Source organism: Hylobates moloch, unplaced genomic scaffold (genome assembly GCF_009828535.3).
Source record: "Hylobates moloch isolate HMO894 unplaced genomic scaffold, HMol_V3 SCAFFOLD_11, whole genome shotgun sequence".
Taxonomy (NCBI): Eukaryota; Metazoa; Chordata; class Mammalia; order Primates; family Hylobatidae; genus Hylobates; species Hylobates moloch.
In genome coordinates this window covers 59,873,560-59,900,709 of record NW_026652286.1, presented here as the reverse complement: position 1 = coordinate 59,900,709, position 27,150 = coordinate 59,873,560, and the positions used below count along the sequence as shown (strand labels likewise).

The 27,150-nt window shown below is 37.5% G+C and overlaps 1 non-coding gene across 1 annotated transcript; it reads right to left on the bottom strand.

Moving 5' to 3' along the window:
* Nucleotides 1-19,038: 19,038 nt before the first annotated feature.
* Nucleotides 19,039-19,141, bottom strand: LOC116477506 (U6 spliceosomal RNA). Its single transcript, XR_004250479.1, has one exon. It is a non-coding gene; the product is annotated as a U6 spliceosomal RNA (small nuclear RNA).
* Nucleotides 19,142-27,150: the final 8,009 nt, after the last annotated feature.

Below are 27,150 nucleotides of genomic sequence, written 5' to 3'. Positions count from 1 at the left end.
CCTCAGGTTGAATGTGCCAAAGGAAATCTGTCTTCTAAAGCCCTTGAAGCCACAGGCTGTATTGAGAGTAATAGTTTGGTAACCTGTTCTTGGCCAGATGGTGTGTGTTGAATGAATAAATGAATGTGCAGCCTCCATTTCCAGTGAGACTTTGCTACCTCCCTTCATCCTCAACACTATCAGAGCCTGGACAAAAAGCCAACCAATAAGATTCAAATTGTTCTGTTTCCAATTATGTCTTTGTGTTATAAACCATGGACTCATCTATAAACCATGTGGTGCAGACAGCCCAATTTAAATCCTGAAACACTAGGAGAAACTGCTAGTGCTCAGGAGACTCACAATGTGAAATGAGACTCACAGGCATTGTTAACCATAACATGTCAAGAAAAAGGCAAGGTTTCCCTCAGGCAGCAGGCTCGACAGCTCCTTTTCTCTCCAGAGATGCCTCCTTTTGTTTTCAGGCTTTGACTATGTCCCAGCAGAGGGAGATGTCTAGGAAACCCTCACTAAGAATGTAAGCTCTAAAATTCAAAAAAAGAAGGCAGATGCTCTAGGAGAAAGAAAAAAGACTCTATTTTAAATAGAGAACACAGGCTGGAGATTTTCCATATTATATCTTAAGTAATATACTCTGTTATCATCCAGTGAACACAGAAGTATATATCAACAGGACAATCTCCTTCGAGTTTAGGACAGCTTGTCATTTATACACTTACTTAATAAACATGTACAGATCTTTTACTCAGAGCCTACCCATTCACTTTCCATATACTGTCTCATTTAATCTTCAAAACACACCTGAGAGAGATATAGCATTACTGCCACTACAGATATATTATGGTTCAGATCAGGAACACAGGGCTAAGAGAATAACTAAGCTCCAAACTCACAAATTGCAGAGTTGGACTTTCGACCTGGAACTGCCTAATTTTAAAGCTCATAGTTCCTTGTGTGGAAACAGTAGTGATGACTCCACCACCTCAATGCAAACCTACTATACATCTCTGAAAACAAAGAAAATTGAAAGATAATCCTGAGAAACCCTTGTATATATATTCAATACACTGATGAGATGAGTCTCAAAGGAGATTGAAGAGACAGACAGGTTTAAAAAAAAGAGTCTAAAAGTATAGGCTGAGACAGAAACAAATAGTATTGTTTAGAATTTTTTATTGCTAACCGATAGTTATACCTATAATGTCTTTTGAGACTACTTCCAAAATCCTACTAATAAAGTTGTGAGGACATGCTTATTTTGTCTCTGTAAAACCAGAATTGAAATGGATATTTCTCTAAAGTTTCATCCTACTTTGACTATATCATGTCATAGTTTAAGTGACACCAATATGTTGATAATTCAATATTTTTAACTTCTAACCCAGACCTCTCTTCTGAACTCCAGATGTGTATGATCAACTCCACACGTCTCTTCTTGAGGTCTAATAACTATAGCATACCTAGGGTTTCTAAAATGGAGTTCTGGATATTCTCCCCTAAACAAGCTCCACCCATTTCTTTCCTCATCTTAGAAAACAGCAGTTAATTCCAGCCCTCTAGCTGTACAAACTTTACAATCATTATCAGTGTCTCTTCTCCTACCCCATACCCCATCCTTCAGAAATTCTTTTTGGCATTCTCTTCAAAATATATCTCAAATCTAACAGCTTCTCACCATCACCATTGCTACCACCCGGTCCAAGTCCCATGTCATACAATGCTTGGATCTCTGCAAAAGTCCCTGTGAGTTGCCTTGCTTTTGCCCATGCCCCTATTAGTCTAATCTCCACATAGCTGTCAGAGTTATCCTATCTCAGCCTTCTGCAGTGGTCTATTAACTGGAAGTAGGAGTCAAAATCATTCCAGTGGTCTCCAAGTCCACACATGATCTGTTTCCTACCATCTCCATTACTTTTCTGACGTCATTTCATTCTGCTCTCACCCCAGCTTGCTCAGCTCCAGTTATCACATATTTTATTCCTTCTGCCTCAAATGCACTTTCTACAGATGCCCAAAAGGCTCACTCCCTCACCTCCTGTAAGTTTTACTCCAATAAAGCTTTCAATGAGGTCTTCCTCAGCCACCAAATCTAAAATTGCAGCGTCCAGACATGCCCAATTTCGCCTTTCATGTTTTACTTTTACTGTTACACTTAAACTATAAACATGCTAAATAGTTTACTGATTTTTCCTTTGTATTAAATATCGTCTCATTCCAATTTAGGTTTCAATTTAAGACACAATGTTTATCTGTTATTTTCACTGGTATATCCCCAGCAGCTAAAAAGTACCTGGTACATAGTAGTTGCTCAATAAATATTTGCTTAATAAATCGTCAAAGAGTGAAACATATTGTTGGTTTAAGGTAGGTAATTTTTGTCTATTGCTGATAGCTTTCTTACATCCTCTGTTTTCTAAAAGTTTTAGATGTTAAATTTTATCAGTGCTATCTCTGCATTTATTCAAATTATCGCACACTTTGTTCTATCAAATATTAATATGAAGAATTTACTTATAAGTGATCTGCAATTAAGTCATCTTGCATTTTTGAGATAATGCTACTGACAGATTATTTGCTAAATATGCATTCAAATTCAACCGGTTAGTTTTTATTAAGTTCTTTCACAAAAGTTTTTCTCTTTTTTGCATGTGCTATGTTTGCCAGACTTGTGAATAAGCATATGATACCTTTATATAATGATTTGGATATCTTCTCATATTTTTCTAAGCTTTTAAACAGTTTATCTAATAAAAGTATATTGCAAAAGAGTATTTTTTTCAAAGTTTTAAGCTGAATAAACCTTTTTGGATATAATTTTTTGATAACTTTTATTCATTTAGATCTTGGTTAATGATCTACTCGAGTTTTCTACTTGTTTTTGAGTCAAGACAATACATTTTTCTCAGGAAAAACTCATCCATTTCACTGATGCTTTCCAATTTATTGTCATGAAGTTACATAGGGTGTTTTTTTCCTAAAATTTGAACGCTTCTTTTTCATTAAAAACTTGTCCATTTGGGTTTTCCTTTTGCTTTTCAGGCTTTGAAAAGTTGAACTTTAAGTATTTTAAAAATATTTCGTAGGCTCAATTCTGTTCTCTTATGCAATTCCTTAATTTTTGCTTGTGTCTTTCTTTCATATTTCTTTAAGAAATACACATCCCTCCAGTGTGCACTTTAATTTTTCGACCTAATTTTACTTTTATTTTTATTCTTTATCTTCTTCATCCCTCTCCATTGCCATTACAAGTCATTCTCATCTTATGTGGCATCTTAACAGATTCTTCCTTTCAGCTTTCTGCTTCTGTTTCTTAAAGGTCTTGTCTTACTACATCACATCGACCTTTTCAAGTTTTCCAAATATTTTAGGGGTTTCTGTAATAAGTCATTTACAGTGGTATACTCTTCCTCTGAGTATTTGGGTTAATTTCCTCTTTCCCTGTTTTTATAAACATGGAGGGAGGGTTGCTTGTTTGTTGCTTGGTTTTTGTCGTTGCTTTTTGCATGGATTTGTGTTTATCTTCGGACAAGATGCCTGAGTGGTGCTTGGCTTCATTCATAACCACTTAAGTGCCAGTGGAATCTACTTCTTACATTATTATCAGGATCACAGATCCAATCACAATTCTTGTTTTTGGTCTGCTTAATTCTAGTGTTCTGTTGAACTAAGATGGGATCAAATCTACATTCCTTCTATACCCATAACTTGGAATATATATATACATATATATATATATATATATGTACATATTCATATACATGGACATATTCATATATATGGACATATTCATGTATATGGACATATTCATGTATATGGACATATTCATATATATATGTATATACACATTCAACTTGTGTTACCATGAGTGTTGTGCCAGTCCCTGCCTCCATCTGCTGTGCTTTACTGCAGGGCTAACATCCTCTCTTGGAATCATTTATTCATTCATTCAATAAATATTTACTGGATACCTAATGTGTACACTGCTTTCAGCATCAGTCTCTCCTTATTTTCTAAGATAATGTTTTTTGAATATTGTTAGTTTAGAGAGAGTGATCAAAAAATGAGAGCAGAAGGGGACAGTCTTTGTACCACCTCGAAATAGCACCCATAGAGAAGATACAGAAGAAGGGCAGAACATAATTTTATGGTTCACAGAGACCTGGGTCTCTGATCTAGAGTGAAACAGAAAATAATGTAGGATTCCACCTCTTTCAAATCACTGGCACTGTTCTGTTTTATAAGGTGACACATAATTATGACAATTATTAATCAGTTTATCAATCTTCAAAGTAGTAAAAATTAAAATTGCTCCTATATTCTTGCCATAAGATGTCTCTCACTCTCACACACACTTTGTTTTTCCAGTGCCTTTTTTTTAAGGGGATAATTAAATAAATTTTAAACTGGAAGCCATCCATGCTTTTCCTACTATTGCCACTGCAGGGAGTTTGGTATATCCCTGGGCAAAGGCAGATCCTTCAGCTGTATTCTAACCACTGGGACTAAAGTGGGTACTGAAGCACCACTGAACTCTGAAAAAGTTAAATGGACCAACTATAAGATAGGCCTCCTCAGAGTCTAATCTGCTTTCAAACCATAAAACCCACATTCCTGTTGAGCTCCAGCACACAGCCTGCTGATGCCCATTTGGATAACAGGCACAGCATGTATTTGTAGGAACAGCTGCCTCGCTTTTCCCCCTTTGGCAGGCAGGATATTGCAGCTAAAAGGATCTGGTATTTTCCTTCTAGCTGCTGAAAAGTAGGAAGCAGTGTAAAGCATATAAAGTTTTCTCTGGCCATGTGGTATTGTCTGGCAAAGGCACACAGGGAAAAGAGTGAAAGCTGTCAGTTACAGATACCACCTATGCAGAGACCCAAGCTCGGGTGTGAGTGGCTTCAATGTAAGAGAAGCAGTTAGAGGCAATCATGCTTTAGGAGTGGGGAGAGAATGAGCTTTGGAGACAGACATGCCATTTCAGCTGTGAGGCCTTTGGCAAGCGACTCACATGAGAAGTCTCATGGCTTGTTTTCTCATGTAGAGAATTAAGATAACAATAGGTATCTCATGGGGTATAGAGAGGACTAAATAAGATAGTGTATGTTAAACTCCTGGCATATAAAAGACACTCAATAAAGGACAGTTCTGTTCTGCTCTGGACCAGAACTAGGGTGAAGCATGGGAGGCGCTCACCGCAGGTACAAAATTTAAGGCCCATCAAAAACTCAGCAATCAAGATAAATAATACTTTAATATAATACTTTAAAAATTATTAAAATTAATGCAAACAACTATATGATGGACAAAAACATCAAAATTTTAAATAAAGGCAGAATCTGCCCTGTACTTTATAACCCTGGCTCACTTGTCTCATGCTAATCCTGGCCCTGTTTACAGAAGAATTTTACTTACAAACACAGGAGCTAGCCACTGGGTCATAATGTGTTGATTTCATTCTTTAAAACATTGCATTAAATATTATTTATATTTATTACTTAGTTTTTTGGCACATTAAATTTTGCACCTTAAATGAATTCCTTACTCACCTCATCTGGTCCAGGTTCTGGTTCTGCTTCATTATTTCTTAGCAATGTATTACCTTCCTTTTTCAACTTCAGTGAGAAAAATCCATGTGATCTCTCTCCTCTTTACCCCTGCCAAACTCCTCTCCTACCTTGTTATCTACTTAGCGTGAAGAATTCTTACCCCTAGCTATATAATTCACTAATTACAGACATGATGACATTTATAGGAATATCTCAAACCTTAATGGTCTTGCCCCAGTTGACTTGAGCAGTAGGAGCTCCTAGAAGTTTTCTATAAAATATTTCCATGATGGTGCTTACAAGCGCAATCCAAGTGTCCCCTAGGTCCCAACATTTTGTAAGTGCCAAATAAGGTCACTTTTTTTCTAAAGGCCATGGTAGGATGGAGGGAGCCTTACAATAGGTTCTAGGGGAAATACAGAGATGTGTAAATTACAGTTACATTCAGGGAACTTAGTGACAGAAGTGGTGAAAAAGAGAAATGGGTACAAAATAATAATCTTTTATTGTGTGAGTATTATGTGTTAGAGTTTGTGTTATATGTATTATATTACTTAATCTTCATAAAAAGCTTCATGATGTACGTATTATCATCTTATTTTGCTGATAAGTAAACTAGGGCAAAGAAAATTAACTGGCATGATCAGCTAGTAACCGGCACTTCCAGTGTCTTTCCTGCTTTAGATAATGAATTGTACATAATGCTTTACAACTTAGAAGAGAATTTTATGCATATTTTCTACATTGATCCTTTCCCCAGCCATGTGAAGTAAGAAAATAATATTCCCATTTGCTGTGAAAAGAGATTGCAGTCCATAGCCACCAAGTCACCAAAAATAATAATTTCTTTCTCTAGTGCTCTATCCTTAACAACTTGTTGTCTCTCATCTAGGAATTATTCATCAAAACTCCCTAGTACTGTCTATTAACATAAGCTTATTAAACTCTATTTCTTGTCTGGACTCACTGGGCAACACTATATTCAGTCCTCCAGGTCAAGCCTAAATGTTACCTTTTGTGCTGAACTAGACATCCTCCATTTGCCCTCTAAGTCACTCTCCAGCCTTCTGCACCCTGAAGGCCAATGTGTAGGGATTACATCAAGAAGTCCCTCTGGCTTCCTATTGGATTTAGCTAAGTGGGGAGCCCCAACAGGGAAGCAGAGGGAGCAGAGGGAGAAGAGGGAGAAGAAAGAGTGAGGTCAGGGCACCTGGCTCCCTTGCTGTAAGGTCACCTCAGGCCAGTTATTCCCACCAACAAAGATCAGGATTCCCCTCAAGGCGAGCATCTCTGCTAGACTCTCCACCACACTTTAGAGCAGAGAGAGGAAACAGCTCTACTGCTGCTTGCTGCTTCACTGCACTGTCCCTTGTGTTTTCCTACATTCTCCCACATCTTTGTAAATAGTCCCTACTTAAACCCTGATTTAAATGTGTTCCTCTCCTGTTAGGACCCTGTATGATGCAGCCCTGCCTGTGAATTTGAATCAGGACTGTTAGAGTTGATTTGATAGACCTGATGTTCAAATCCGAATGCCATCCTGAGAGGGGTTGTCAGAACCTCACCTCTGAAACATCACTAGAAGAGCTCACCAGGAGTTATTTGTTCCTCATTATGCATTCATGGCATAATTGTCAAGCCTCCACTTTGTGCAGAAAAAAAAAGTCTAACATGCCTTCACAGCATGCAAAAAATGGAGATAAGGGTCTAGGGACTTGGCAACATTTGGGCCAGAACAAGGATGATGAGCACTTAGAGAAAGAATTCAAGAAGCGGTCACTGCTCTCTGAATCTAAAAGTTGAAATTATTTTTTAATAATATATATATATGTGTGTATATATATATATATATATATAAATTATTATACTTAAAGTCTGAAAACGAAAAGACAAACTGGTGACAAATGATCTGAGACCTGAGGGCTGAGAAGGGTGTCTCAAAGACCTCTCAAACTCAAGAGGCTCGAATCTCCAAACTTCATCTTCTAAGAGTTCTTCTTCCTTGGGCAGAATTGAAACCTAGGAGTCATCCTTAGGCTCTCTCTCACCCTTATCCCCATACAAAATCAATCACACATTTTCCTTGCATGGTATCCTTAAAATCTGTCCAGTTCTTTCAGTCTTACCCATGATCTAGTACAAATTACTACCATCGCTCACTTGAATTACAATGTCTCTCTACACATTCACTTGCTCACCACCTGGCACAGACTATGAGCTCAAAAAATATGTGTTAAAGATAGAAATAAAATGTCAGGAAGAAAAAATGACAGTGACTTCTCCAAATCAATAAAGCAGCTTTCATTATGCATCAAAATACTTCATTTTTAAACATTTCTTAAGATATTACAGTTTCCTCTGTCTGAAAGTATACTGGAAATAATTCAATATTTATAGAAGACTGTGGGTCATTATTGGGAACCTTAGTTATTGTACTTTCTTCTAATGCTGGCTGACTTTCAACTTCTGTGCTTTTTAAATTCCTCAGCCTGCATGTCACAGATTTCCACTTTCTGCCTTTAGAGTTGGCAGTGTCCTTTCTGGCTACTGTCAGTGTTCCTGCCTCTAACAGCCTCTTTCATGCTTTCCAATTTGTTGCTTTAAATCTCCTGAAGACTGGGAAACTAGATAACCAAGCTGTTTGGATTGAGTGTCAAGTCAGACTGACATGTGCCAAGTGAGCCCCAGAGGATTCTTCTAAGTTAGAACAAATGACCTCTAGTACCCTGAGACCAACCACCGTCGTCCCACTTCTGCCCACTGCTTTGCTTCTTTTTTTTTTTCCTTTTCTTTCTCCTTTTTCTCCTTCTCCATCTTTTTTGTTTGTGAAGACTGGTATTCTATGGACTTGCCAGCTAAGAGGAATTTTCCTTCCTTCCGTTGAGCAGCAAACCCACCAAAATGGTGGACCTAATCTTTAGGGTTTCAACATCCTTTTTAATTTTCACTATTTTTAGGTATTCAGTAATATATGCAAGAATCTACTTCTCTCCCTGTTCTATACAGAAGAACAGGAGAACTAGAGGTGACTTCCTTGGATAAATGGAGTTTTATTCTAAAAAGACTGATACCAAAGGCATCAAGCAGTTGAACGGCACTGTTAGCAGATCTATCAAGCTGGGTACAGTGGTAATGACCTTCTTCCTCGTTTACTCACAAAGATATTCTCCCCCCTTTAAAAATTTTATCAAATTAGAATAATGTTGTTTCCACTTTTGGTTAAAGGGAAGCAGTGAGGAGTCAAACTACTCATTGTAAACCTAGGAAGAGTTTTGCTGGCTGTGGGGGAACGCCAAAGCAAATAAGAGACTTGTATAGAAAATTTCACAAGTACGAAGCAAATGAGAGAGTGACACCTCTCGTTTCTGTCTTGAATTTTAGCACTTAGCCCTTTCAAGTTGATTGCATGTTTTCAAAATGCATTAAGGAAAAGCAAGAAAGATGGAGAAACAAATTTGGAAGGAAAGAGTTCTTACAGGCTGAGAATCAGGCTCTGATTTGAAGGACAATTCCTTTAACGTTTTTGAAGACTGGGTCTACCGCTTGGTTTTGTAGAGCCAGCTGGAGCAGCCTTTGTTATAACAGGCAATTTACCCTCTTTGATGCATATGTGATGCTGACAGGTCAGATTCAAAGGTGAGCAAAAATGACAGCACTGTCTGTTCTCCAAAAACATAGTCATTACCACGATTTTCTACACGCTACCAAGAGGCCAAAGACTCACCACATGTTTAGGGCTGGAAGACATTCTGATGAAAAGTGAAAAGGCCAGAAAGAATCTAGGTGGCTGAGCTCATCAAACAGATGGGCTAAGCAGGAAGCTCAGAATAGGACACACTTACATAAGGGAGGCCCCTCTTTTTGCATTTGTGGAATAACTAGAAACCATACAGTGACTCTAAGTACAGTTCATTGAAGGTAACTTTCCACCCAGGTATATTTTAAAACTGTTTTCCACCCAAAGTGCTTATTTTACTCTGTGTCAGAATGGGTTTGAAAATCAGGCTATTCTAAGAAACTACCTTTGTAACAGGAAATGCAAAGCACCAGCAGGAGTAAAAATGAGATGGTAGGCACCAAGGTGCACAGTCAGAGATATGAACACTAGTTTCATTGTATCATTCACAAACTAGCTCTGTGAGCTCGAACAGGGTCCTTGAACTTCTAGTCTAGAATGTCTTCAATTTTAAGTGACAGGGTATGGCAATATTACTTCTAAGGTTACTTCCAACTTATTTCAAGAATCTATGATTTTCAGGAATTTTCTGAACCTGAAATCTTATGTTTATCATAATGGTGGATGTTAGGGAGAATAGCAAAGAAGAAGAAAAATCCGTATCTTATAGTAGAAACAGCACCAGGAAGCAACAAGTATCATTTGACTTCTGTAAGCCTCAGTTTCCATTCCTTAAAAATGGATATAATAATAATGTACTTCACAGGATACTATTTCTATAAATCTTCTAGTAAGTCATGCTCCAGCCCTCAAGGACCATACAGCTTATTGTGTGAGTGGGAAAGACCAATGCTGACATAGAGAACTGTGATTCTCAAATTTTAATATACATACAAATCACCTGGGTATCTTGTTAAAAATGCAGCTTCTGGGGTAGAATTCAAAGCAGATGCTACTGGTCCTCAGATGATATTTTGAGTAGAAAGGCTATAAAACAAACATGTTTAAAATAAAACACCATATGATAGTTATATGTGTGATGTTTACCACGAGTGAAAGCTTCTATTTCTTTCCACATACCTAAATCCTGCCTTCCCTTCAAGACATGTTCAAGTGATATGGTTTATAAATACAGCCCTGAGCACCATAGCCCTTTGTAAGCTCTTTCTTCTAAAAACTTTTATATGTTGGCAACTGTTCTAATACTCCTGAAATGTGGGTCTGCTGGCCAGCTGCACCAGAATCACAAAGGGAGCTTTTAAAAATACAGATTCCTGGGTCCTACTCTCAGTGGCTCTGGTGTCATTTGGTCAGGAAAGTAGGAGGAGGTAGGGGCAGGACAGGATTCTGGATTTTAAAAACTTTCCCAGATGATTATGATATTGAATTTGTTTGGCACAAAGTACTAAAGAGGTGGTTCTCAGCACTGGCTGCATATTAGAATCCATCACAAAGTTTATAAAACATAGGGACTTAGGCTCCAGGCCAGGTAATTAAATCAAGTCAATTAGAGCTCCCCAGGTGTTTCTAATGTGAGCCAAGTTTGAGAACCACAGCAAGTGGTAATGAAGTATACTGGTATGGGTAGGGACCATATCAGATTGTTTTACCGCTGTATCTCTGGTGCTTAACACAGAACCTGGCATTTAACAAATATTTGTTGAGTGAATATATGAACTAAGATAATGAGTCTTCAGACTGTAAATTATCTCCTTAGTCTCTTGCCTGCCTCCCAACAAGATTATAAGCACTAGTGCATGGGGTTACAGTTAAGTTCTGGAGCGGATGCCTGGGCTGGAATCCTGTCTCTGCCATTCACCATCTATACAACATAAGCTCCACAACTTCTTGTCCCTCAGTTTCCTCCTTTGTGAGATAAGGATGACAACAATATTTGTGATAATAAAGTAAATTAGGACACAAAAAACATGTAGAAAGTGCCTGGTACAGAGAAACCACTTAATAATTGATAGCTATTTTTACTTTGAATCACCAAGCACATAGCAGTTCTAAGAGTTCTGTAATGGTCACATCAGTGAACATTTTCCAGTTATTCAACCAATAGATATTTCTTTAAATCATCTTTATTTCAAGCACTGAGAATTGTTACTGTAGATATAGCAGCAAAAGAAAAGAAACGGAACTACTTTATAGAATTTAAAATATAGTGGGTGAGGTGTACAATGAGCAAGTTATTTCAAAGTGATGAGTAATAGAAAGTTATTTTAAGTGTATCAGCTATTGCAAAGAAGAAAGGATAAGGGAGACATAGAAAGGGATGGGAAGCTATCTACTACAGTGTGTAACCAGGGCAATTAACTTAATATTAAAAGTCAGGAAAAGGTTCCTGGAAAAGAAGGGATGTTCAAATTGATTCAGCTTAACAGGGAGAGGACAGAAGCTGGAGAGCATTCTAGGTAAAGGGAAGAGTGTTAATAAAAGCTCAGAATCATGAAGAGCAAGGTATGCTGCAGGCACCAAAAGAAGGCGGGTGTGGCTGGTAAGAGCATAATCAAGGAAGGCCTTGAGAGATATGGGAGCTTAGGGTGGGTTTTGAAGAATGGGTAAGATTAGGAAGGGAATGAAAAAAACGGGTTGAAGATAGGAAAATAAGGATGAACATAGCATTCATTCATTCAGCTTCTGCAATGTGCTGGATGCTGAAGATAAGCAGTGGGTGAAAATAGAAAAAATTCCTGCCTTCATGGAATGTGTATTTTGGTGGGGAGGAAGACAATAAAACAAACCAAATAATTAAGTAAGATCATAAGAAGTCATTATAAACAATATAAAGAAAATAAGCAAGGTGCTATAATGGGGAAAAACTAGAAAGTGAGCTGGAAGGAGATATGTCTGATAGGATTAAAGAGGACCTATGGATTTCTATGTAATGTGGTTCTATAACAATGGACATGTCAAATTGTAGTCACCCTAGAAAGCCAGGCAGATGACTTTGACATCTTATGAAACTAAGGTTGCTCATTTTAAGGCTGTCTGTACTCCCTATCCTTTTTCTTTTACCTCATGATTCTTTCCCCTTCTCTACTAATAATGCAAGGCAAGTTCTTGGCTTTGTTTAGGAAATAATTCGACAGTGAGCAGGTGGTGGAAGAAAGCAGCTTTATTGAAGTGGCAGTGTTACAGCTCTGTGACTGCTCCTTGCAGAGCAGGGCTAATCCATAGGCAGTGTGCTGAGAGTAGTAGCCTATGGGTGGTTGGCAGTTGTATTTAAACACACGTTTGATGACATGCAAATAAAGGGGCAGGATATTCAGAAATTGGTGGAAAATGTGTGGTAACTTCTGGTTGTTGCCATGGAAATGGGTAGTAATTTCTGGACATTGCCATGACATTTGTAAACTGTCATGGTGCTTGTATTAATCCGTTTTCACACTGCTATAAGGAACTACCTGAGACTGGGTAATTTATGAATAAAAAAGGTTTAAATGACTCACAGTTCTGCAGGCTTAACAGAAAGCATGACTGGGAGGCTGCAGGAAACTTTCAATCACAGTAGAAGGCGAAGGTGAAGCAAGCATGTCTTCCCATGGTGGAGCTGGAGAGAGAGGATGAAGGAGGAAGTGCCATGCACTTTTAAACAACCAGATCTCATGAGAACTCACCCACTATCACGAGAACAGCAAGAGGGAAGTCCGCCCCCAACACGTGGGGATTACAATTTGAGATTAGATTTGGATGGGGACACAGAGCCAAACCATATCAGCACTGGTGGGAGCATCTTGCACAGATGAGCAGCAAGGGCAACTGGAAGCTGCCTTCAGTGCTGCTTGCCGATTTTGGTCTGTCTTCAGTCTGGTCCAGAGAATGAGTCCTGCCGGCCTCTTCCTTTCATAATGTTCCTTTATTAACTTCTCTTTTTCTTCCAAAAATAAGTGGAGGAGGGAAGGGAGTGTCATACAGAAATCAGTGATATGACCCAGATTTGAAATCAGAAAGAAATAATTTTGAGATATAAGCTCTACTCTTTATTAGCAAAGGGATCCAAAGCTTCAGTTTCCTCATCTGTAAATGGGGTAATAATATCTGCATTAGCCAGAGTTCTTCAGAGGAAGCAGTAGGATGTACATAGACGATGTGCATCTATACAGAGAGAAATATTTATTTTAAGGAATTGGCTCATGTGATTGTGTGGGCTACCAAGTCTAAAATATACAGGGCAGGTAGATGGGCTGGAGACCCAAAGAAGACTTGATGTTGCAGCTCAAGTCTGAAGGTGGTCTAGAGGCAGATTGTCTTCTTCCTTGGGGGATCTCAGTCTTTTTCTCTTAACACCTTCAAGTAATGGGGTGAGGTCCACCCACATTATGAAGGATAATCTGCTTTATTCAATATCTACTGATTTAAATGTTAATCACATCTAAAAAATTTCTTCATAGCAACATCTAGACTTGTATTTGACCAAGTATCTGGGCATCACAGCTTAGCCAAGTTGACACATAAAATTAACAAACTAGTCTTTTTGCTTAAAGTATGATTTTTTTTGCTGGGTAAACTAACTTCTAAACTTACATCCCCAAAATCTATTAACCAAAGCCAAAATTGATCTTTCTAAACTATGAATCTGATTTATGGACTCATTCCACAAATACTACTGAGCACATCCTTTGTGACAGATAGTTGATAGAGGTGGGCTACTAACATGCAATGAGTCTGTACTTGCCCCAAGGAATTTAGTCAGCTAGGGAGATGAGATTGTAAACCAGAATAGCTCCTATTTACTGAAGCCCTACTAAGTGTCAAGTACTCTGCATTAATTATGTCATTTAATCTTCACTCTGACTTTACAATGTGGCAATGAGTAAATTCTGCAGATTAAGTGGTTTGCCCAAGGAAACAAAGGCTACTGAATGCTGGAATAGGCATTTAAACCCTTGTCTGTCTGACATCAATTCCCATGTGCTCCTCTGCCTTCTGGTTACAAACAAAGACAACCCTGTAAGATAGTTGCTGTAGAAAAGGTTTGTAGAACATTCAGTGAGGACAGGAAAAGGCATCCCTAACTCTGCCTGGCTAAGTCAGAGATGGCTTCACAATGGTCATGATGATCTTCTGTTTGAAATCATTATGGCCTTCAAAGGGAAAAAGCATCCAAAATATCAATTAGCAAAACACCTCACATACTGCCTGATAGTCCTGTTCACTCTACAGTTTGTGCTGAACATTCTACACTTCCTTTCCTGGTATCCTTTGCACATCTTTCTCCACACACCACTTTTCTCTTTGGCAAAATTCTATTTTTTCTACAACTTTATTGTGTTCTGGCTTTGGTGAGGTATAACTGATAAAATTTGCATATATTCAAGACATACACTTGATACATGTATACACTATGTAATGATTACCACAATCAAATTAAATAATACATCCTTCAACACACATAGTTGCCACTTGTGGGTGAAGGGCGAAAAAGACACTTAAGATCTGCTCTATGAGCAAATTTCAAGTAAACAATACAGTCACCATGCTATACATTAGGTCCCCAAAGTTTATACATCTTATAACTGAAAGTTTGGATTCTATAAACATCTCCCCATTTTCCTCACCCTGCATCCCCTGGTAACCACCATTCTACTCTCTGCTTCTATTAGTTCAAATGTTTTAGATTCTACATTTAAGTAAGATCATGCAGTCTTTCTGTATCTGGCTTATTTCACTTAGTATAACGTCCTTGAAATTGATTCATATTGTCAAAATGTCAGGACTTCTTTCTAAGGCTAAATAGTGTTCCATTGTATATACAACATTTTCCTTATCCATTCACTCATTCATGAACACTTCAGTTGTTTCCATTACTCAGCTATTGTGAATAATGCTGCAATAAACATGGAGGGTATGTATCTCTTTCAGATACTGATTTTATTTCCTTTGGATGTATACTTAAAAGAAGGATTCTTGGATCCTGTGATTAGTTCTCATTTTAATTTTTTGAAGAATACTGTTTTCCATAATGGCTGTACTAATTTACATTCCCACCAACAGTGTACAAGGGCTCCCTTTCTCCACACCCTCACCAGCACTCCTTGCCTTTTTTTTTTTTTTTTTGATTGTAGACATCCTAACAAGTGTAAGGTGAAATCTCGCTGTGGTTTTGATATGCATTTCCCTGAAGATTAGTGACATTGAGTCACTTTTCACATACTTCTTGGTCATTTGTATGTCTTCCTTGTAAAAACATCTATTCTGGTCCTTTGGCGATTTTTTATCATTTATTATTATTATTATATTATTATTATTATTACTATTGAGACGACATTTCACTCTTGTTGCCCAGGCTGGAGTGCAGTGGCGCGATCTTGGCTCACCACAACCTTTGCCTCCTGAGCTCAAGCGATTCTCCTGCCTCAGCCTCTCGAGTAGCTGGGATTACAGGCACCCGCCACACCCACCTAATTTTGGATTTGTAGTAGAGACAGGGTTTATGCCATGTAGGTCAGGCTGGTGTCCAACTCCTGACCTCAGGTGATCCACCCGCCTTGGCCTCCCAAAGTGCTGGGATTACAGGAGTGAGCCACGGCTCCCGGCCGGCAATTTTTTAATTAGGTTACCTTTTTTTGTTATTGATTTGTATGAGTTCTTTATATATTTTGGATGTTAATCTCTTAACAGATAAGAGGTTAATAGGTCAGATAGTGGGCAAATATTTTCTCCCAATCTGTAGATTGCCTTTTCATTTTATTATTTCATTTGCTATGCAGAAGCTTTTTAGTTTGATGTGCTCCTATTTGTGTATCTTTGTGTTTGTTGCCTGTGCTTTGGGTGTTATATCCAAAAAAAAAATCATTGCCAAGATCAATGTCAAACAGATTTTCCCATGTTTTCTTCTAGAAGTTTCACAGTTTCAGGTCTTATGTTTAAGTCTTTAATCCATTTCTAGTAAATTTTTGTATATGGTGTAAGATAAGGATCCAATTTAACTCTTTTACATGTCGATATCCAGTTTTCACAATGCCACTTATTGAAGAAACTATCCTTTCCCCATTGTGCATTCTTGGCACCCTTGTCAAAAATTGTATTATATATATATTACAACTTACACATACGTTGTATACGTGTGAGTTAATTTCTGGGCTTATTCATTATTCTGTGTATCTGTTTTCATGCCAGTGCCATACTGTTTGATTACTATGCCTTTGTAGTAGATTTTGAAATCAAGTAGTGTGATGCCTTCCAGCTTTGCTCTTCTTTCTCAAGACTACATTGGCTATTCATGGCCTTTTGTGATTCTATATGAATTTCAGAATTGTTTTGTTCTATTTCTGTGAAAAACTTCGCCAGAATTTTTATAGGTATTGAATTGAATTTGTGGGTTGCTTTGAGTAGTATGCACATTTTAACAATATTACTTCTCCTACTCCATGAATGCAGGATATCTTTTCATTTATTTGTGACTTCTTCAATTTCTTTCATCAATGTCATAGTTTTCAGTGTACATATTTTCAGTATGCATATTATATATATTTCACTTCTTTGGTTAAACTAATTCCTAAGTATCTTATTGTTTTTAATTCCACTGAAAATTGAATTTTTTTCTTAATTTCTTTTTTTGGATAGTGTGTTGTTAGTGTATAGAAATGCAACTGATATTTGTATGTTGATTTTGTATTCTGCTACTTTACTAAATTTGTTTATCAATTCTAACAGGCTTTGGTAGAGTTTTTAGGATTTTCTGTATATACAATTATGTTATCTTAAACAGAGATAATTTAGCTTCTTCCTTTCTGATTTGGATGCCTTTTATTTCTTTTTTCTTTTATAAGCTAGCCATGGCTAAGACTTCCAATACTATGTTGAAGAGAAGTTCTGAGACTGGGCATCCTTGTCTTGTTCCTGATCTTAGAGGAAAACTTTTCAGTTTTCACCATTGACCATGTTAGCTGAGAGTTTGTCATATATGACCTTTCTTATGTGAAGTACAGTCTTTCTGTACCTAATTTTTTATCATAAAAAAAGATGTTGAATTTTGTCAAATACTTATTCTGCATCTGTTGAGATAATTATATGATTTTTATAATTTGTTCTGTTTATGTGCTGTCACATTGATCAATTTGCATATATTGAAACATCATTACACCCTAGCCATGAATGCCACTTGATTATGGCATTTGATCTTTTTAATGTGCTGTTGAAGACAGCTTGCTAGTATTTTATTTTTGCACATTTCTCATAAGTTTTGATACGTTGTGGTTCCCTCTTAATTTGTCTCAAGATAATTTTTGTTTCCCTTTTGATTTCTTCTTTGACCCATTGGTTTAAGAGTGTATTATTTAATTTCCACATATCGGTAAATGTTCTAAGATTCTTTGTTATTTATTTCTAGTTTCATACCATTGTGGATAGAAAAAATACTTGATATGATTTTAATCTTCTTATTTTTTTTAAGATTTGTTTTGTGTCCCAACAGATGATCTCTATCCTGGACAATTTTTTCATGTGTGCTTGACAAAAATGTGTACTCTGCTGCTGTTAGATGGAATGGTCTGTGTATGTCTGTTAGGCCCATTTAGCCTGTACTGTTATTCAAGTCTGCTGTTTCCTTTTATTTTATTTTTATTTTCATCATAATTTGGGTTTTTTAATTTTTAATTTTTATGAGTAGATAGTAGGTGTATATATTTATGGGGTAAATGAAATATTTTTATATAAGCACTTAATGCATTGCATAATACTAACATCATGGAAGACGGGGTATCCATCCCCTCAAGCATTCGTTGTGTTACAAACAATCCAATTATACTTTTTAAGTTATTTAATTAATTAATCAATTTTTTGAGACAGAGTCTCACTCTGTTGCCCAGGCTGGAGTGCAGTGGTGTGATCTCAGCTCACTGCAACCTCCACTTCCCGGGTTCAAGTGATCCGCCTGCTTCAGCCTCCCAAGTAGCTGGGACTACAGGCATGTGCTACCAACCCTGGCTAATTTTTGTACTTTTAGTACAGATGGGATTTTGCCATGTTGGCCAGGCTGGTCTCGAACTCCTGACCTCAAGTGATCTGCCAGCCTCAGCCTCCCAAAGTGCTGAGATTACAGGTGTGAGCCACTGCACCTGGCGTATTTTAGTTATTTGAAAATATACAATTAAATTATTATTGACTATAGTCACCCTATTGTGCTATATGATACTAGGCCTTATTCACTAATTTTAACTTTCATACCCATTAACCATCACCTCCTCCCACATATACGCCACCCCACAACTACCCTTCTCAGCCTCTGATAATCATCCTTCTACTATCTATCTTCATGGACTCAATTGTTTTGATTTTTAGGTCCCACAAACAAGTGAGAACATACAGAATATGTTTTTCTGTCCTTGGCTTGTTTCATTTAACGTAATATCCTCTAGTTCCACCTATATTGTTGCAAATGAGTGAATCTCATTTTTTATGGCTGAATAGTACTCCATTGTGTATAAGTACCACATTTTCCTTATCCATCCATCTGTTGATGGACACTTAGGTTGCTTCCAATTCTTGGCTTTTGTGAACAGAGCTACAGCAAACTTGGGAGTGCAGATATCTCTTCGATATCTTGGTTTCCTTTCTTGGAGTATATACCCAGCAGTGGGATGACTGGATAGTATGATATCTCTATTTTTAGTTTTTTAAGGAACCTCTGAAATATTCTTCATACTGGTTGTGGTAATTTACTTTCCCACCAACAATGTACAGTGGTTCCCTTTTCTCCATATTCTTGACAGTATTTGTTAATGCCTATCTTTTGGATATAAGCCATTTTAACTGGGGTGAGATAGTATCTCACTGTAGTTTTGATTTGCATTTCTCTGATGGTCAAAAAAAAATGTGGAATGCTTCACGAGTTTGCATGTCATCTTTGTGCAGGGTCCATGCTAATCTCTGTATCATTCAATTTTAATATATGTGATGCCAAAGTGAGCACTGCCTTTTCCTTATGGATTTTCTGTCTGTATGATCCATTCATTGTTGAAAGTGGGATGTTGACATCTGCTACTATTGTTGTATTCTTACTATTATTGTTTATTTCTTCCTTTAGTTATGTTAATATTTTCCTGATATATTTAAGTGTTTTCATGTTGGGTGTATATGTATTTACCATTGTATCCTTTTAGTAAATTGATGCCTTCATCATTATATAATGACCTTCTTTGTCTCTTATGACAGTTTTTTATTTAAAGTCTATTTTGAATTATATAAGAGTAGGTACCCCTGCTCTCTTGGTTTTTATTTGTATGAAGTATTTTTTTTCTATCCCTTTGCTATCATCCTATTTGTGTCCTTAAGACTAAAGTGAGTTGCTTGTAGGCAGTATATTGTTGGAGCTTGTTTTTTAACCCATGTAGTCACTCTGTGTCTTCTGATTAAAGAATTTGTTTACATTTAATGTAATTATTGAGAAAAATAATTTATTATTGTCATTTTAAATTGTTTTCTGACTGTTTTGTAGTGTCTTTGTTTCTTTCTTTCACTCTTGCTATCTTCCCTTGTGATTTGTGGACATTTTGTGGTAGTATGCTTTCATTTCTTTCCTCTGTCTTTTGTGTATCTACCAGAGTTTCTTTTTCTTTGTAGTTAGCATAGACCTTACATAAAACATCTTATAGTTATAACACTCTATTTAAAACTGATAACACCTTGAATTCAACTGCATTTAAAGCTTCACTTTTTCTTCTCCCTCACACATTTTATGCTATTGATGTCACACTTTGCATCTTTTTATATTGTGTATCTATTAAAAATTATTGGAGCTATAGTTATTTTTAATACTTTGGCCTTTTAACTTTTATTCTAGAGTTAAAAGTGACTTACATATCATCATTACAGCATCAGAATATTCTGATTTTAACTATATATTTACCTTTACCAGTAAATTTTCCACTTTCATGTGTTTCATGTTGTTACTTAGCAAACTTTCATTTCAACTTGAAAAAACTATCATTTTTGTAAGTCAAATCTAGTAGTGATGAAATCCCTTAGCTCTTATTTATCTGGAAATATCTTTATCTCACCTTTATTTCTGAATGACAGTTTTGCCAGATATATTATTCTTGGCAGTTAGTTTGAGTTTTTTGGTACTTTGAATATATCAACCCACTCCTTCTGGCCTGTAAAATTTATGCTAAGAAGTTCGCTGATAGACTTATGGGGGTTCCATTGTGTACGATGATTTCTTCTCTTGATGCTTTCAAACTTTTTCTGGCTTTCAGTTTTGATAATTTAATTATACTGTGTCTTGGGGTATTATTCTTTAGGTTGAGCTTGACTGACTTGGGTTAAGCTTTATGAATCTGAATATCCATATGTCTTCCAAAATTTGGGAAGTTTGTAGCTTTAAATAATATTTCTGCCCCTTTCTCTCTCTTCTCGAATTCCCAAAACTCATAATTTATTCATTTAATCGTGTCTCATAGGTCTCTTATGCTTTCTTCACTTTTTTGTTTTTTTTTTCTTTTTGTTTCTCTAATTGGCTAATTTCAAATGTCCTGCCTTGAGTTCACTGGTTCTTTCTTCTGCATGATTGACTACGCTGCTAAAGATCTGTATTGTATTTTTTATTCTGTCATTTTATCATTCTGCTTCAAGATTTCTGTTTGGTTGTTTTTATACTTTTTATTTCTTTATTAAACTACTCATTTTATTAATGCATTGTTTCCTTGATTTTTTCTATCTGTGTTCTCTTGCATCTCATTGAGCTTCCTTAACATGACTACTTTGAATTATTTTTCATCCAACTCATAGTTATCCATTTCCTTGGGGTTGGTTGCTCAAGCTCTATTAGTTTCCTTTGGTGGTGTCATGATTGCCTGATTCTGGATTGTACATGTAGCCTTGTGTTGATGCCTGTACATTTGAAGGAACAAATATCTCCTTCAGTCTTTATAGAACTGATTTCAGTAGGTAAAAACTTTCTCCTGGTGGGTCCTCATGTGATGGGATTGCCTTTAGGATCATGATCAAGTAGGACTTTAGCCTGTTCTGCAGTGGGGTCCACAGCTGAAAGACCTGTTATTGTGGATAAATGTGACTTCCTCCAAGTCACTGGAAGATCTCCTGTTGGGTCACTGGGTAGATCTCTGGGCAGGCAAGACTGGCTCCAGACTGAGAGGGGTTGGAATTGAGTCACAGGGCTACATGAGGGTCCACAACTGAGACTAGAGTCGGCAAGCCTACTTCCAGGGACATGAAGGGCATGCCTCTTGCCAGGTTCCTTGGAAGCCAGAACTCTCCCTGGACTGAGGCCAAAGTATGAGGGAAGCTGAAAAATAAGGCTGCTTCAAGATATACCGTCAGACCAAATTCAGCAGGCCTGACTCTGGAGGCACAGATGAGCATGTCTCCCAGAGGGTCACTGAGTGGGCAGGACTGCTCCTGGAGTATAGCTGGAAGAAGGTGGAGCTAGGTTGCAAGATCACTTCAAGACTTATGGTGGAATCAAGGTGGGCTGGCCTGTCCCTGGGGCAATGAACAGGAGTGTTTCTCGTCGGGTCCCCGTGGACAGGATTGCTCTCAGATCACTGCTGAGAGGAGCTGGAGCCAAGTTACAGGGCTGCTTCAGGATCTACAGCCAGGAATGAGGTCAGGGGGTCTGTCTCCCTTGGCACAGGTGGGTGTGACTTTTCCCAGAGCCTTTGCCACATGATTCTAGTGATAAGACCAAGGCCTAACAAGGATGTAGCTGAGTCTACAGGGGGACAAGGCCGTATTTAGTGATAGCCAGAACCACAGTTGGCCAGCCCTCCTCTGTCTTGGGCTCCATGGAGGTTTTACAATCTCCTATCTTTCAAATCTCCCACAATGGCACTTTTATCTGTGGATGATTGCCAAATTATAGTTGCTATGAGGCAATAAGGGAGGGGGACCTCCTTGGTTTAGATGAAGTCTTCCCTGCTCCACCTGTGCCCACCTTCTAGATTCAGTTTTCATGTGCCTGTCATAGCATTGAACACACTGTTTGGTTGGTTGGTTGGCTGGTAAGCTTCTCCAGTAATGTAAATTGTAGAAGGTAAAAATGTTACCTTAACTTCCATATGCCATTATTAGTGCAAGGCATGACACAGAGTTTTGATATCATTGCAAAACAAACAGAATCACACAAATCTATGTATATTCATGCAATGAGATGTATATTTGAAGGTACTTGATTCTCTTCAGATTACACTCATTCATCCCTCCTTACACCTTTATAGTGACCATGAGAGCTTCTTCCCCTTCCAAGCTTCCAGAGTCACAACACTTAATATTTTTATCTCTATTTGGTACTATTTAGTAACATGTTTTTCATTTATCACAACTATGTAATCAGATAGAAAAATATGTTCATTGTGGAATTGAAATAAATTGATACTGACATCATATGGTGTAACAGATTCAGTAGGTAGTTGAACTAGAAAATTCAGTAATAGTTTGTCTATACTAGCAAGAGGGAGTGTTTCTGGGTGATAGAACTGTTCCATATCCTGAATGAGATAATAGTTACATGCATCAATCCTTGTATTAAAATTGATAGAATTATACACCAACAAGGTCGATATTACTGCTTAATAAAAATTTTTAAAAATCAACATCCAGATAATATGCATAGCAAGATACTGAATATACAAATAGACAATGGCCAGACTACATATGACAATTAAAACTCTTACCTACAACCTTCATCCCAGGGAGCCAAACCACAATTTCTGTAGCAATAGTCCTGGAACAGTCATAGCTTGCTCAATGACTACCAGCTTCCCAAACTTTTAGCCTGACTTCCAACTTAGGACCAACCAGAGTAGGTCAAATATGCTCTCCACACCAACCACAGATGATACCCTGCCTCTAGTTAGCTCACCTCCAACTTTCTCATGTCAACAGCCTCCATTCAGGGCACACCTGAAGCCTTACCCTTTTTTTTCTATAGTTTTCTCACTGCGCTGCCTGCCTTTGAGTCTGTCAAACACAATGATGGTGACCGATTTCCAAGCTCTGAATAAATAGCTTCTGTTTTTTCTAACGTAATGGGATTTTTTTCATTACTTCCACAATATAGGATGCAATCATTTGAGTTGAAATAGAAGTGTGTGTGTGTAAATGTTTATATATGCACAGACTATGAAAATACACACACACACACACACACACACACACACCAGAAATGTCACTTCCTAGATAGAAAGTTGGTTGGCTGGGGAATAGGGGTAACAGTGAGATTGATTTTGCAATGTATTCCCTTTCGAGTCTTTTGAATGGTCCTCTAAGATCAAATAATTAATTTAAAAATAAAATTTGAGGCTCACTTAAATGTGAAGACTTACAGATTATAACAAATATTTATTTATTATTCAAATACACAAATAATCTCTAAAGGTAACCTGTTTTATAATTATTATATTTAGAATAAATGATAAATTGATAATTGATAATAAATCAATTGATAAATTGGTGAATTGCTTAATATCTCTGAGTCTTATTAACCCCATGGATAAAACAAGGACAATACCAGCTTAAGGAAGTTGTGGGGAGGATTAATTGCTGCTTTATACATGTGGTTCTTGTCATATACTAAATGTGTCAGCTGGGTAGGCTAGCTGCTGAAGAAAACAGAATCCAACATTTATCACTCAGATACAGTAGATGTTTCTTTCTTGCTCATATAACAGAACAGAGAGACTGAATGAGTTAGTGGGTACCTGTCCTTCATGTAGTCATGAATGCACCAAACTAAAGGATCCCATTCCGGAAGAAACCCAAACTGATTGATAGTGGTCCTTCCATCTTCAAATATATGACTTACAAAGTTTTCCTGAATATTGTCTTCATCCAGCCAGGTTAAATGGAGAAGGACAAGGGGGAGCACATAGAGAAGGTTTGCATGGGCCATGCCTGGGAGTAGAGCCTGTTATTTTCACTCCTATTCGGAACTGTCAGATTTAGCAAACAGAAATGCAGTACAGGCATCCTGTACTTTGTCCAGTTAAACTTGAATTCCAGATAAACAACACAATTTTTTTTAATACAAGTATGTCTCATGCGGTACTTGGGACATATTTATACTAGAAATATGCTTTTTATCTAAAACTTAAGTTTAACTGGGTGCCCTATATTTTATCTGGCAACTCTACGAGTACAACACATTGGCTAAAACTCGATTACAGGCCTACATATAATTAAATTACAAAGGAAGCTGGAAAGCGTAGTCTACCTGTTTCCCAAGAAGATAGTAAGAATTTTGTTAAACAACTAGCAGTCTATGTATAGTAAGAAATGAACAAAAGTTAGGACCCTTCTTTTTCCCATGTGTGGGAGCCTGACCTGGAACACAGGCCTTAAACTTTGGGTACAAGAGCACAACTCAAACACTTGCCCAAATAGGCTCAACAAAAGTTACGCCACTTGGAACATGTCCTCAGTAAACTACAAAAATAAAATAAGAAGACGACAGTGAAACCATGCTGGAATCATTCATCAAAGTCAGACAGTGCCCTTGTGGCCTCCTTCTGTGCTGTATGTTTAACCTCTGGGAAACAGTACATTCCATGTGGACTCTAATAAGCTGCCTCTGGGAGCAATTTGACTCATGAAGCTGACTACTGTCTTGAGCAGTTTAAAGAACTTGAGAATTATTTTTTTTAACAAATCCCCTTGCAATGGTTGAAATCCCAGCATTCATTTATATTCATCTTGGAAGTTGGCATCCATAGCTCACAGGACTAGTAATAAAATTGACAATCTGCTACAGTGGAACTCATGCAGGTGTTATTAACTTTAACTGAATTGATCTCAACTAGATCACTGTCAGGGAGATGTGGTAACAATTGATTTTTCCGGCTCTGAGAGAGTTCTGAGTTTATTTATTTTCATTTCTCCATAGACTATTTTTTTTCCTTTGCTTGGAGATTTATGGCAACATTTCTTTCTTCTTGCTCTCTCATTTCAATTTGAAAATAGTAAGCTTTTAAGCACAATATTTGGGGAGGAAAAGCAAAGTGACTTAGAGGCTTCAAAAACAACTCATCCAAGCCCATAAATTTGGCATCTGTAGATGTCTAAACAGGCATTGACAAAAAAGGATGTACTCTTCTGAACATTATGCATTTCAACCATGTGTGGCCACTGTTAACGGACTGACTTCTGTCCCCTCAAAATTCATCTGGTGAACCCTAACCCAGAATGTGCCTGTATTTGGAGCTAGCATTGATGTCCTTATAAGAAGAAGAAGAGACAAAAGTGTTGTACATGCACAGAGAAAAGACCATGTAAAGACACGATGAGAAGGCAATCATTGTCAAGTGAAGGAGAGAGGCCTCAGGAAAAATTAAACTTGCCAACACTTTGATCTAGGACTTCCAGCCTCCAGAACTAAGAAAATACATTTCTGTTGTTTAAGTTATCCAGTCTGTGGAATTTTGTTATGACAACCCAAGCTGTGATGAATATACCCACCCACCCAGTATCTTTTGTGGATTACTGTGCTTGGTGTTTCCTAAAGGCTTAAGGAGAATACAGCATCTCCTCTATCAGCATTGGGGTAAATCGAGGCACCAAGATGCACATTCCTGGCATGCACACACCATTTCTCCATACCTAGAATGTACACTTGCCGCCCTCCCTTGCACACACCTGCATCAGGAGCCAATATGGAAATACAGGCATTACAAGGAAGGAGGGAGAGTGGAACTCTGGTATAGCAGGCCCTGGCCCTGCACTTTCGTAGCGTCATGACCTCAGGCACTGTGATCTTGGCCAGTGAAGTTCTTTGGACCTCAGTGCTATTATCTGGACAATACAAATAATAATATGATACCTAACTCTAAGGGTTGTTACAAGGATCCAAGAGAGCAATATATATGAAACTGTTATATATAAAGTACAAAACAGACAGATAAACTAGCAAGTAATAACAAGTGTAGCAAGGCTCTGATAGTAGAAGTTTCTAAAACTCGCTCTTTCATTCAAGACCAGCCTGGCCAACGTAGTAAAATCCCATCTCTACTAAAATACAAAAATTAGCCAGGCATGATGCTAATACAATGCTAGCCTGTAATCCCAGATACTCAGGAGGCTGAGACAGGAGAATCACTTAAACCCGGGAGGTGGAGGTTGCAGTGAGCCAAGATCAGGCCACTGCACTCCAGCCTGGGTGACAGAGCAAGACTCCGTCTCAAAAAAAAAAAAAAAAAAAAAAAAAACCTCACTCTTCCTCACTCTATTTATTACCTCAGACAAATAATTTAGCAATTTATTTTAAACTTCTGAAACTTCTGAATATACAGGGCAGGGGGTAAGTAGCTCAAAATCATATTAGCTATCTAGAAATCATATTTGTTTTTAACAAAACAGTAAGAGAGTGGTTCTGTGACAAAAGGATGTGTAAATTAAAGAGTGATTACTGAAGATGTAGGGGGAAGCTAGAACAAATTATAAATAATTAAAAGTATGAGGAAAAGTCAGGAGAGCTGGTTCCCCAATGAACGAGACTCTGAGCTCACAAAGGCCCAAGTCTAGCCCCCGTTTTGTCTTCCTCTTATGAACCGTGTATTGTAGACAAGTTACTTAATCGTTCTAAGCTTCACAGACTTGTTAAGAATTAAACAAAATCATGTATGTGTATATGATCTGTGAAGGTAGTTTCTTTTTTGTATAAGAAATATGTATTATTTCCTATCTTGACTCCACCAATAACTAATTGCATGACCTTGAACTTGCCTTTTCTGAGATTGTTTTCTAAGCTGAGTGCTACGATTTCCTTCTCTTATAATAAGCTATGATTTTAAAAGGATGAACATCGTGGCTGCATCACGAGGTTGAAAACTAATTCAAGTTTCTTATGTAACTGTGAAATAAAACTTACAAATCAGGACCAAAACAAAGGGGCAGTGATTTGAAAACAGAGCTCCATAAAAATGTTAAACAGGATCATAAATAGAAAATTGTGTCTCTGGAGCCTTTTTC